A 12912-nucleotide genomic window follows, 5' to 3' on the forward strand; every position below is an offset into this window, starting at 1 on the left:
CATAAGCTTAAGGAGAGAAGCTTATGACCAATGGAAAAAACAAATGTTCAGGAAATCATGGTTACACTTGAAAAATTAATGGACTCAATCACTTAAACCACTTTTTTGAAACTAAAGCCAGGACTTGTTCTATTGCTCCCTCTGCACCACTAGCAACTTTTGAGACTCTTGCTTGTTTGCACTCAAGAATCCTAGCTCCATCAAATGTTATCAATCATATGTTTCTTGTAGGAAGCAATCTAAAATCCTTTATAGGGCCAAGGATCGAGTTCATCCCTTTCTTCAATACCTGGACGAGCATCTCCTATATAAGTGAGAAATGGTGTCTTTCACTTGCAATCGGTATCAAGCGTATATCATGGTAATGTGGCTAAGTCTGTCGATAAAAGAACAGTCACAAATGGTGATGTTGGAGTTTTCCTCACATTTGCTAGGAGGACCTTCTTTATTAATGCAAGAATAGTCACAAATGGTGTTGTTGTAGTTTTCCTCACATCTGCTGGGAACGCCTTTTTTATTAAGTCAAATGCATAGAAGTTTAAAGCAACATAGGAAGAAATTTATTGAAAATTTACCTAAACCTTTATAAAATTTTCTTACCTAAATGTTGTTAATGCTACATGGAGCATAGACTTGTAGGCATGGTTTATGGCAAGCCTGCACAAGTGGTAGCATGGGCACAAAACATTGTGCTCAATTGTAGGTCACTATGAATTTTTTGGATGGCTCCTTGCTTTCAATCTAGTAGCATAGCCTGCAGCTCCATCAAAGGTTCTCCATTATCATTTGATCGGATCGTATGGAGGGGAGGGTGAAATTTTTAAATAGTTCCTCTTGTGGGATCCAACCCTTATGAAAGGGGGAAAAAAAAACATAATTCAAAAGCCCAAACAAAGGAGTGCAAATGGGCATATTAGCGCCAAATATGGCAAGGCGGCCCGATTTGCCTGGTGGCAAAAATCGGATGGCAGACCCCGGCTGAAGCGCATGAGTGGCGGCATACGTGGATTCCAGGCTGCAATGGTCAACACAGCGTGTGGGCAGGCGCGTGATGAGTGGATGGCAGTGGAGAAATTTACGGGAGGTGCAGGATCTGGTAAACCAGGGGGGGAGGGAAAGTGTGAGCGGGGCCCGGGCTATGCGCGCCAGGTGGGTACAAGTGAGGCAGGGGTGGACAGTGTGTGTGAGTGTATGTTTAGGCGGGTACAGGTGAGGCAGGGGCGGCAGTGTGTAGTTGTGTGTGTCTAATTTGTGTGCACTCTATGTGTGTGGTGTGAGTGTTGTGTATTTATTTTTTTAATGTTATATTATTTTTTCTTTTGTTTTATGTGATTTTTTTCTTTTTTGTATTTTTTGTTTTTTTAAATTTCTTTTTTTAGAATTTTGCTAGCATTGAGGTCTTATATAGTCTATTATAAGTACTTTTGGCTTATAAAACTCACTTTTGCATGCCTCTATGACTAGGTCAATAATAAGCCCATTTTTGGCTGAACCTTGAATTTTTTCTTGAAAGCTGATTTTTTTGCTTACCCACTGGTTGTTACAGTATTTCCAAGATCAATTGTTAAACCTGTAGACTCCATCAAAAACTATGGAAAAGAGGGGAAGAGTGCAAGATGGAGTGGGAGGTATTTTTTTGCCCGAGACACAAAAATTATCCGATAAATGCCAAAAATAGCCCAAAATGTTAAAAATCACCCAAAAAGTTTCAAGAAAATTTCATAAATCTCAAAAAATCATCCGCAATTGTATTCAAACACTTTCAACACACACAAGCAAGCAAAAAATGGTAGTTATTATCAAAAATGTCAGTTACAACAAAATCACTAAACCGATCCTCGAAAATAGCAAAATGCAAAAAACTCGACCAACAAGGATAGAAAAGCACTCAAAGTCATGCCGTATACCCACAAAAAATAGCTTGTGAAGATTGCAAGTTATCTATTTTTTATAGAATGAATAAAACGTTAATGCTAAAATATTACCAAAAATATACAAAAATTATCCAAGAAATACCCAAAAACTTTCTAGAAATTCTACACTCATAAATAAAAGGTGCAGCCAAAGGAAACTCAATTAGCACATCGATTCAATTTCCAATTAATTTTACCAATGAAAACCAAAACTAGGTAACTAAAATCGGTAAAATTACGTCAAAATTTGACGCAATTGGAGTGTGTAAATCCTTGTTTTGAGGTTAAAATTGCAGCAACTAACCTTTACACATATCAATTTCACAACCAAACATTGGGTTTATCATACACATTAATCAAAATTTATGCGCGTGCACACGCACACACACACTAATAATTTGCAGTCTTTACCAGTTTTTAGGTGCACGCAAAAGTGTTAATCATGTCAAAATTGCAAATTGAACACACAATTCTCTAATTGGGCATGACCACATCACAAATCAATCATCAATTAGCCAAATCCTTGTGTACACATTGATTTTTAGGTACACACACAAGGGCAAAATAGTGCACACTTAAAATTAAGCGCGCACACACACACTCTCTCTCTTGATTAAGCAACACTCAAAAGAGTACACACACAGTTAATTAAAATGCAGACACTTGTAATTAGATCAATTAAGAATGCAATTAGCAATGTCAAAACACCAATTAGAAGTTGAACTTATCAATTTCATAACATCCAATTTTAGGAAAAATTTGGCATTACAACGGCATGAAATTGGACATATCAAAAATTTTCATAGCATCAACATAGTGTTGTATCATTATCATTGCATCTCTACACATGTTTAGAATACTAGGGAGGTTGAGAATACCACCTTGTTTACCTTTCAAATGAAAATAGCACAAATGGTTGGACTCCTTGGAGGTTGCAATCCCTACACTTGTACTCTAAGATGAAGAAATTGGTAATTGATTAGCAAAAAACAATAAGATTAGAGTGCAATTGAAGCCTTTAATTAGGTAAATATCTATTTGTAGACTCCAAAGTGAGAGCTACCCAGCTAGGGCATGGAAACACTTACAATTTATTGAGCTAATCATGGCAACACGAATGCTGACTCTATGAGGTGAACTTCTTGGCCTATGGAGGAGCTAAGCGAACAATGATTGGAAATATCCACATCCACTTTGCTTCACCTCAAATCCACTCAATCACACATACTAATTATTGCACCGACACACACATCACTAATCTCTTCATAAAACACACTAATTACAAGCACACACACATAGATCTATTGAGCATCCATACTCCAATCAAACCTACATGCACACACAAAGAATATAGGAAAATCACATAAGATTAGAACATGATTAACCACTAACTAGTTAAGATCAAGCTAATCTAGTATCATTAGCAATCACAAGAGAGTATGAAAGAGACATAGTGAAAGAGAATTAAGCATTGATTAGTATTAATCAAGTCACTTGAGCAAGAATAATCTCAAGGACTCCATAGCCACACACCTCGTGAGCTCTCATTAAAGAGTGGTCTCAACAAATGAGACTGAGAACCCTAATTCCATTTACACAATGCCTTATATACCTAAGGTAAAAATATGCATTGTCCGGGTGCCCAAGGCCTTTAGGGCTCCACAACTTATTGAATCCGTAGCCTAGGCACACTAATTGACCTATTCTTTATAGCTTGGAACTCTCATTGAGCCCGTAACACATTACAAATATTACAATGGCTTGGTATAATTTGGGAAATTACAATACATGGCCATTTTGGAAAAATGGGTAACTCCAATCTTTACTACTTTTTTGTATTTATCCTTGATGTGCATTCATAAGGCTTGCGTCTTTAGCAACTTCTGTTGACTGATGTCGGCTCATTTAACAAAGATAAAGTAAATTCCATGAATTATGGGACTAATTGGGGAGTATTAGTAGAGAGATTGTCAAGGAAGCCTGGGTATAAATCTTAGGTGGCCTAAAACTATCCTCATTTCTACTTGTCAATTCTTGGAGAGAGCTCTAGAGGACCCTATTTCATGTGCTTTTGGAGGCCTATAGCAACTTGTACCAGACATGAGGGGTGAGTTCTTAACTCAAAAATGAAGTTGTTTAAGCTAAGGGATGTGGGATAGGGTGTCAGAGAAAACCCTAGGTCATCAACATATTCTAAGAGTAGAACAACACAAAGTAGAGCATAGCGGCCAAAATACCAAACAAAACATGACCAAACCTGAGGAGAACCTTAGCTTCAACTGATAATTGAGTAGATTACTTAATGGAGAGAGACAGATTTATATACACGAGATTATAGAGTAGAGAGAGAGAGAGTCAAGTTCTTCAATTGCAAAAATATGATTACAATGATGGCTCTGTCCACTCGTGCGCTCCCATTGTGGAGCTTAGATGGCGATACAGACAGATACTAGGTGAAGGGCTCTCAGAGAAAACCGCCAATGCACTTAAATGCTGGAAACGTGAAAAGGCTCTTTACCCGAAACTCAATGCCTTGTGCCTCGAGTTGTTACCGACTAAAGTGCCCTACCTAACCCATAGGCTAAGCCTACAAAAGTCACCTTTAAACCATCAACAGTCACATGAGACCTCATCTAACTTGGAAGTTAGGTTTCCACCAATGTCCGGGCTCACCCATGGCTACTCCTCAATTGGGGGCCTCATAAATAGAGCACCATGGACCATCGGCGGTCACACAAGGGTGGAGCATTGATTACATCTAACACCCCCCCTCAATGTCCACTTGTTAGTGAACTCATTTTCTCGTCCCAATGCCAAGACTTCTGAGATGAACCTGAATCTGCTCTTTGCCAAGTGCCTTGGTGAAGATGTTAGCTCCATTCTCTGCTGTTGGACAGTAGATAAGCTCCACAATCCCATCCTCCATCAGCTCACGAACATAGTGATACTGAATCTCAATATGTTTTGTGTTGGGGTATAAAGCCCAATGTGGTTGCCCAGGTAAGTGGGCGGGCCCCGCCAGGTATGTACACATATTCTTTTGTAAAAACCTAATAAGAACTCACTATGCTCTACACATTACAGTAGAGCGAGTTCACCATATCGTCGTGCTCTTCTTCTCGCACTCTCTCTCGTGTCGCACTTCCGCTCGTACTCCTTCAACTGGTATCAGAGCTCAGTTCGAGGCTCGGGGCAGCATTTGCAGGTAGCCAGAGTCACCTGCTCAGATTGGAGTGAAATTCGACAGGCGAAGACATGGCCACAATTCCTGTGGGTGGGCCCTTAGGGCTTGGTGTACTCAAAATTTCATTCTGAGGTCATCTCGGCCATTGTTCGGCTTCGACAAAGATCTGCGCATGCCATTTTCGACTACGTGGTCTCGGCGGGTGCAGATCCGACTCTGCAATTTTGGGGTTTCGGCCTACGACTGCAAGTGTTGAGGATATCTGCACTTCCAAAGTGCTGATTTGTGGCTATCTACACAACAAAGGACGGCTTACAGTTCTTGGAGGCGTGTCACATACGACACAAGCGCACCTACACACAGACTGTAGGCGACACCCACCAGTTCACTAGGTAGCTTGTGTTTGCTGCTTGATATTCCAGATTTCATCCTAACATTGCAGGTACTTCCACATGGAATGTATTTTCAGAGATGATGTATGTCTGTTGAGGGTTTGCTGGCTGTGAGTCACGCAGCAAACAACCGCCGCAGCGGTTACAGCATACAGTGGAAAATTTGTGGATGTATGACTTTGTGGGAAGTCTATGTACTGTCAGATTTACTGCAGCCTTTGTTGAGGGTCGAGTGAGGTTTTATTGAGCTGGAGGATTCTCGAATGTTGAGATCCTTTCGGTGATACAAGTCTTGGAGCGATCCCTCGAGCACCCTTAGATAGGCAGGTAGGATGTATTGACTGTGAGTTAGACAGTTGGGATTGTATCTTTGCTTTACTGCCGTTGAGGCATTGTCGCAGTCTATGCTTACAGGACAGTGACAGGACAGTGAGAGACAGTACAGGTGCAGGACAGGTTTACCCACAGCTTACAGTGTTAGAGAGACAGTGGTTTTTTGAGCTGTTTTAAATTTGTTTTTTAGTACACCAGAGCCATTTTACAAAGGAGACTCTGCCGAAATTTCTGCAGAATCTGAAGCTTTATTGGTTCATTTGACAGGTTGATATTGGTTCAGAGGTCAGTTTACAGGAGAAACTCTGCCGAATTTTTCCCAGGAAAGTAAACTACTGTGAAGAGTAGCTATGGCTGGATCACAGGACACTGCTCTTTACAATATCAAGAAGCTGGATGGAACCAATTTCCCATTGTGGAAGAAGCAGATTTGGCATGTGTTGGTACAAAAGAAGCAGATAAAACCTATAAAGCTCAAGGGGATAAAACCACAAGATATGGACGAAGATGAATGGAGCGAAATGGATGAATTGGCACTTTCTACCATTATGCTGACTTTGGCAGAAAGAGTTTACTTCAATGTAGCAGACGAGATGTCGGCTTATCAAGCATGGACAAAGCTCAGTGATCTTTATGAGAAGCAGAGTGCAGCTTCACAGGTATACTGGCTTAAGAAGCTTGTTGACTTGAAGATGAAAGAAGGGACACCTATGTCCAATCATCTGAATGAATTCAACACCATCTATAGTCAGTTGCCAGCTCAAGGTGTCAAGTTTAATGAACCTGTTAGAGCTATGTTCTTGTTGATCACATTGCCGAAAAGTTGGGACACTTTTCGCACAGCTTTGAGTAATTATGCACCTCCAGATGGTTTGACCATAGCAGGTGTAGAAGGCAGTCTGCTTACTGAAGAAACCAACAAAAAGAAAATGGACAAAGGCAAAGGAACAGCCTTAGTTGTCAGGGGAAGGACCAAAGAAAAGTACAAAGGTGGAAAGAGAGATCAGTCTCCTAGCAAGTCCCGCAGTGCTAAAGGCAAGAGTGACATAGAATGCTACAATTGTGGCAAGAAGGGTCACATGAAAAGAGACTACAGAGAATGGAAAGCAGAAAAAGGCAAAGAGAAAGGAGAAGACCATGGTGAGAAGAACAAGTCCTCAGTGAAGATTCAAGAAATAAATGTGACAAACACTGTTGCAGAGGATGACAGTCTAGTGTCAGGAGATATCTACTTCTTGAAAAATACAATGGACTCAGCTCTTCTTACAGCATCTGATGGAAATGCACTGAGTGACTGGATTATAGACTCAGGGGCATCACTTCATGTGTCTCCAAACAAGGAGTGGTTTACCTCTTATGTGACCACTAAAGATCATGTTCGGCTAGGCAATGGGCAGACATGTGAGATCTTAGGTGTTGGAGATGTTCAATTGATTCAGAATGGCTCTTCTTTCACGCTGAAGAATATGAGACATGTTCCCGCAATTACAAAGAGCTTGATCAGCACAGGTTTACTTGATGATGCTGGCTACGTCACCACTTTTGGACAGAATATGTGGAAGATATCCAAGGGTTCTATGACAGTAGCACATGGAGTAAAGTCTGGAGGACTTTACATGATTTATGTATCAAATGTCTCTAAAAATGTAATCAATGTAACCGAGCAGCCGAACGTTTCTTTGTGGCATAGCCAGTTAGGACATATGTCCAAGAAGGGAATGGAAATCTTGTCTCATTCTGGTTATTTGCCTGGCTTGTCATTTAATGATTTTGAATTCTGTGAACATTGTCTGTATGGTAAGCAAACACAGCAGCCACATAAGCATAGAAGCAGTAGAAGAGATACACAGTTGGCACTTGTTCATAGTGATTTGTGTGGACCTATGCCTAACCTATCTCTAGGGGGAGCTTCTTACTTTATGACATTTATAGATGATTACTCGAGGAAAGTATGGGTTTACTTTCTCAAGCACAAGGATGAAGCGTTTAGTGTTTTCAAAACGTTTGTGAGACTTGTGGAGAATCAGAGTGGCAAGAAGCTTAAATGCTTACGCACTGACAATGGTGGAGAGTATGTTTCAAAGGCTTTTCAGGACTTTTGTGAGTCAAAAGGTATAAAACGTGAACTTACTGCTCCTTACAATCCTCCTCAAAATGGTGTTGCTGAGAGGATGAATAGGACCATACAAGAGAAGGTCAGAAGTATGTTGTCTAATGCACAACTGCCAAATGGGTTTTGGGCTGAAGCTGTATCAACAGCTGTTCGTCTTATAAATAGATCTCCTAGCAAGGTTTTGCAGAAGGATTCAGTGGCAGAGATGGTATGGTCAGGCGAAATGCCCTCATACAAGCATCTCAGAGTCTTTGGTTGTGAGGCATATACTCATGTTCCAAAGGAATTTAGGAACAAACTTGAGCCAAAGAGTAGAAAGTGCATCTTTCTAGGCTATGGCAATTTTGGTGAGATGGGGTACAGACTTTGGGATCCCGAATCCAGAAAGGTTATCCGCAGCAATGATGTTTACTTTAATGAAGCCAAATATCATTCTAAACTAGAGACGGTTGAGGAGATTAGAAGAGTTGTCTTCCAAGAAGATGGACCTGCACGTGCAAGACAAAATGTCAGGGCTCAAGAGGAGCAAGGACAGGATAGAGTGGAACCACAGGTTGTGGCTGAGCCTGAGCCACCTATTGTGCGTAGATCTGGACGTGTCACACGACCTCCTGATAGGTTTGTTCCATCTATGAACTATGTCATGTTGACTGATTGCAATGAGCCTTCATGTTACAAGGAAGCAGTGCAAATGAAGCACTCCGGGAATTGGCAATTGGCCATGCAGTTAGAGATGAAAGCTCTGCATAAAAACCAGACATGGAAACTAGTTAAATTACCACGGGGCAAAAAGACTCTACCCTGTAAATGGGTTTACAGATATAAGATCACCGCTCATGATAGTCAGTCAAAGTACAAAGCAAGGCTTGTTGCCAAGGGCTTTAAGCAAGAACAAGGCATTGACTTTGATGAAGTCTTCTCTCCGGTGGTCAAGATGACTACATTGAGATGCTTTCTTGCATTGGTTGCCATATTAGATTTAGTGTTTCACCAAATGGATGTCAAGACAGCGTTCTTGCATGGTGATTTAGATGTGGAAATTTACATGCAGCAGCCAGAAAGGGTTTTTTGAGAAAGGCAAGGAAGATTTGGTATGCCAGTTATTAAAGAGTCTTTATGGCTTAAAACAATCATCGAGGACATGGTACCATAAGTTCCACAAGTTTATGCTTTCTCAAGGCTACAAACGTAGTGAGTTCGATCACTGTCTATATACAAAGAAGGCTAAGGATGGCACTTGGCTGATCCTTATTTTGTACGTGGATGACATGTTGATTGTTGGCAAGCACTTGGAAGAAATTTCAGCTTTGAAGTCAAAGATTGCAAAATCGTTTGACATGAAAGACATGGGTGAGAGAGACAGATCAAAGAAGTTGATTTGGTTATCTCAAACAGAGTATATTGACAAGATTTTGCAACGTTTCAATATGGAGAAGGGAAAGGCATTGAGTGTTCCATTGCCACCATATGTGAAACTTAGCAAACAAGATTGTCCCGTGTCTGAGGAAGAACAGGCTGAAATGGATAAGATTCCATATGCATCTGTAGTGGGTAGTTTGATGTATGCAATGATTGCTACTCGCCCAGACATTGCATTTGCACTAGGAGTAGTAAGTCGATACATGTCAAACCCAGGCAAGAAACATTGGGAGGCAGTGAAAGAAATATTGAGATACCTGAAAGCTACAAAGAGTATGCGCATATGCTATGGGAGTCAGGAGCTAAGTGTAAAGGGTTTTACAGACTCAGATTATGCAGGTGACTTAGACAACCGAAGGTCTACGTCAGGGTATGTCTTTACATTGGCTGGTGGAGTAGTATCATGGCGTTCTAGACTACAAGATTGTGTTACTCAGTCTACTACAGAGGCTGAATATGCTGTAACATCAGAGGCATGCAAAGAATCAATTTGGCTTAATCGACTAGTAACAGATTTGGGAATCAAAGAAGAGATGCCTGTGTTATATTGTGATAGTCAAAGTGCTATACAATTGGCTCGCAATCCAGTTTATCACTCAAAGATAAAGCATGTGGATGTGAATTATCATTTCATCAGGGAAATGCTCGAGGATAAGCAACTTCAGCTTGTCAAAGTTCACACCATAGAAAATCCTGCTGATCTACTTATAAAAGGACTTCCTGAGAGCTTTGCGCATTTTCGCAAGCAGTTAGGTGTAGGGTACTACATCACTTCTCTACATCTCTTGTATATTAGCTTGTATAGTAGCTTCTCTCACACTTAAAGTACCACATTGGACTTTAAGTGGAAGGTTGTTGGGATATAAAGCCCAATGTGGTCGCCCAGGTAAGTGGGAGGGCCGCCAGGTATGTACACATATTCTTTTGTAAAAACCTAATAAGAACTCACTATGCTCTACACATTACAGTAGAGCGAGTTCACCATATCGTCGTGCTCTTCTTCTCGCACTCTCTCTCGCGTCGCACTTCCGCTCGTACTCCTTCATTTTGTTCGGGCATGGAATACTGGGTTCTTAGCAATGGCCATGCAACTCTGATTGTCGCATCTTAGCACAGTTACCTGCTCTTCTTGCACTCCCAAGTGCCACAAAATCCTCCTCAACCATACTGCTTCACATGAAGCAAAACAAGCTGCTTTGTATTCAGCTTCAGTAGAAGATAATTCCACTGTTGGTTGCTTCTTGCTCATCCAAGAAAAAATCCTAGACCCAAGAGAGAAGCAATATCCAGAAACTGACTTTCTGGAATCAATATCTCTAGCCATATCCGAGTCACAGTGCCCAGTCAAAGAGGAACCTGCCTTATACGTGACTCCATAGTCAAGAGTGCCTTTGATGTATCCGAGTACTCGCATTCCAGCCTTCCAATGATTATTGCGGGGTTGATTGGAGAACCTAATGAGAACTCCAACCACATAGCTTAAATCTGGTCTAGTGTTGCAAAGATAGATAAGGCTACCCACCAACTGCCTGTACTTCATGATGTTTACCGGTGGAGAGGTGTTTTCCAGAGACAACTTTGCATTCACCTCCATTGGTGTTGCAATTGGTTTTCAATCGTCCATCCCAAATGCTTTTAGGATTTCTTTAGCATACTTATGTTGTGAGATGAAGATTTCCCCTGGTTCTTGATAGACTTCGATCCCCAAAAAATAATGCAATAAGCCCAAGTCTGTCATCTCAAACTCGCTTTTCAAAGCATCCCTCGTTTGTTGGACCAAGTCATCATCATCATCTGTAATTAGAAGATCATCCACATAAAGGACAATCACAACTGTTTTCCCACCATTCCTGTACACATACAGGTTAGCATATGAAGCACATCTTTTAAACTTTAGCTTTTTAATCAAGCAACTATCTATCCGCTGGTACCATGCTCTGGATGACTGTTTCAGCCCGTAAAATGCCTTGTTTATCTTACATACTTTGTTCTCTGAATGGGGAGCCTCAAACCATGGTGGCTGAGACACATATACCTCCTCCTTGAGGTCTTCATTGAGAAAAGCAGAGATGACATCCATGTGATACACATGTCACTTTTTATGAGCAGCCACAACAAATACTATGCGAATAGTAGTCATTCTTGCAGTTGGGAAAAAGGACTCGTTGAAATCAATCCCTTCTACCTGTGAATATCCTTGCGCAACCAATCGGGCTTTGTACTTTTCTAAAGTATCATCAGCTTTATACTTGATTTTTCATATCCACTTGGTGTCGATGACTTTCCTCTTTGGTGGTCGGTCCACTAGCTCCCAAGTGGAATTCTTCAAAATACTATCGTACTCTGCTTGCATTGCTGCTTTCCAATTCGGATCAACAAGTGCTTCTTTCACATTTGTTGGCTCCTTTACTTCTTCCATAATCTCTACCATCAAGGCCATGTTGACTATGTGTGCAGAAGCCTTCCTGTTAAGTATGGAGCCCGATTTATCCTTGTAATTTTCTGTGGTAAAAGCGCACATTTGTAAGGCCCCCATTATGAGGAAAAGCCATCGTACGTGAAGGAAAATCACTCACCGAAAACCAAAATTTTCACGGACAAGAATTAGGGGTAACTTTAGGGGCCTCGGGGACAGAGGCCCCCGAGATTTTTTTTCCCCTCGTCGAAATATTCCTTTTCGCCGGAATATTATGGCCGGACGACGGCCAGAAAGTGGTCGGAAAACAACCGGTCGGTTGGCCGGTGGCCGGTAGTCAATGGCCGGTGGCCGGTGGCCGGTGGTCGGAAGTCAATGGCCGGTGGCCGAATTCAAAAGCGGACTTGTCTTCTCAAGGGCGGCCACACATGGGCAGATTGGAGGGTCCGATTTGGACTTATTCGCACAACGGCGGCTACACATGGCTGCCTCTCATAAGAGAGGGCAACCCTTTTGGCCTATAAAAGGAGGCCATTTCTACACACATTTCATAGTGTGAAGTTGATGCAACAAGGTGAGTGTGAGGTGGTGAGAGTGAAGCAAGACGGGAGCTCCATTAAGGGTATAATCCCTTTGTAAACTACTTTTTGTTTTGAAGTACTAAAGCCATTGAGTGACTGCTTTCCCGTGGACGTAGCCCACCTTAGGTGAACCATGTATATCGTGTGTACTCTCTCTCTCTATCTACTCTATAATCTCTTGTGTGTGAAATCTATCTCTTTCCATTAAGTAATCTACTCAAAAATCTATTTAGCTACGTTTTATTTCATGACACTTCCTTTGCTCCTCTATTCTCTCTGATCTCCTTGGCCCATCTGCATTTTGCTCATGTGATTGATATATAGGGTTGTTGCGATCATAGAGCTGCTCCACCCAACACGGCAATGGCTTTTCCGGTTGCATAGTAGCAGGCTGGTGACTAGAATCCTCATTATCTGATGATGATGCTTCTACCTCTTCAATTGTAGGGACAGCTCTCGGGTTAGGTTCATAGTGAATTACTTCTTCGCCTGGTGATAAAGTAGAAGAACTACCCTTTTCCTCCACTGCATGTGGTTGCTCCTCCTGAAACACCACATCGC

The 12912-nt window shown here is 41.5% G+C and overlaps 1 pseudogene; it reads right to left on the reverse strand.

Moving 5' to 3' along the window:
* Nucleotides 1-10396: 10396 nt before the first annotated feature.
* On the reverse strand, nucleotides 10397-10948 carry LOC147462283 (secreted RxLR effector protein 161 pseudogene; annotated as a pseudogene).
* Between the last annotated feature and the right edge of the window lie 1964 nt (nucleotides 10949-12912).

This window comes from Adiantum capillus-veneris, chromosome 2 (assembly GCF_014529385.1).
Source record: "Adiantum capillus-veneris isolate H3 chromosome 2, ASM1452938v2, whole genome shotgun sequence".
In the NCBI taxonomy this organism is placed as follows: Eukaryota; Viridiplantae; Streptophyta; class Polypodiopsida; order Polypodiales; family Pteridaceae; genus Adiantum; species Adiantum capillus-veneris.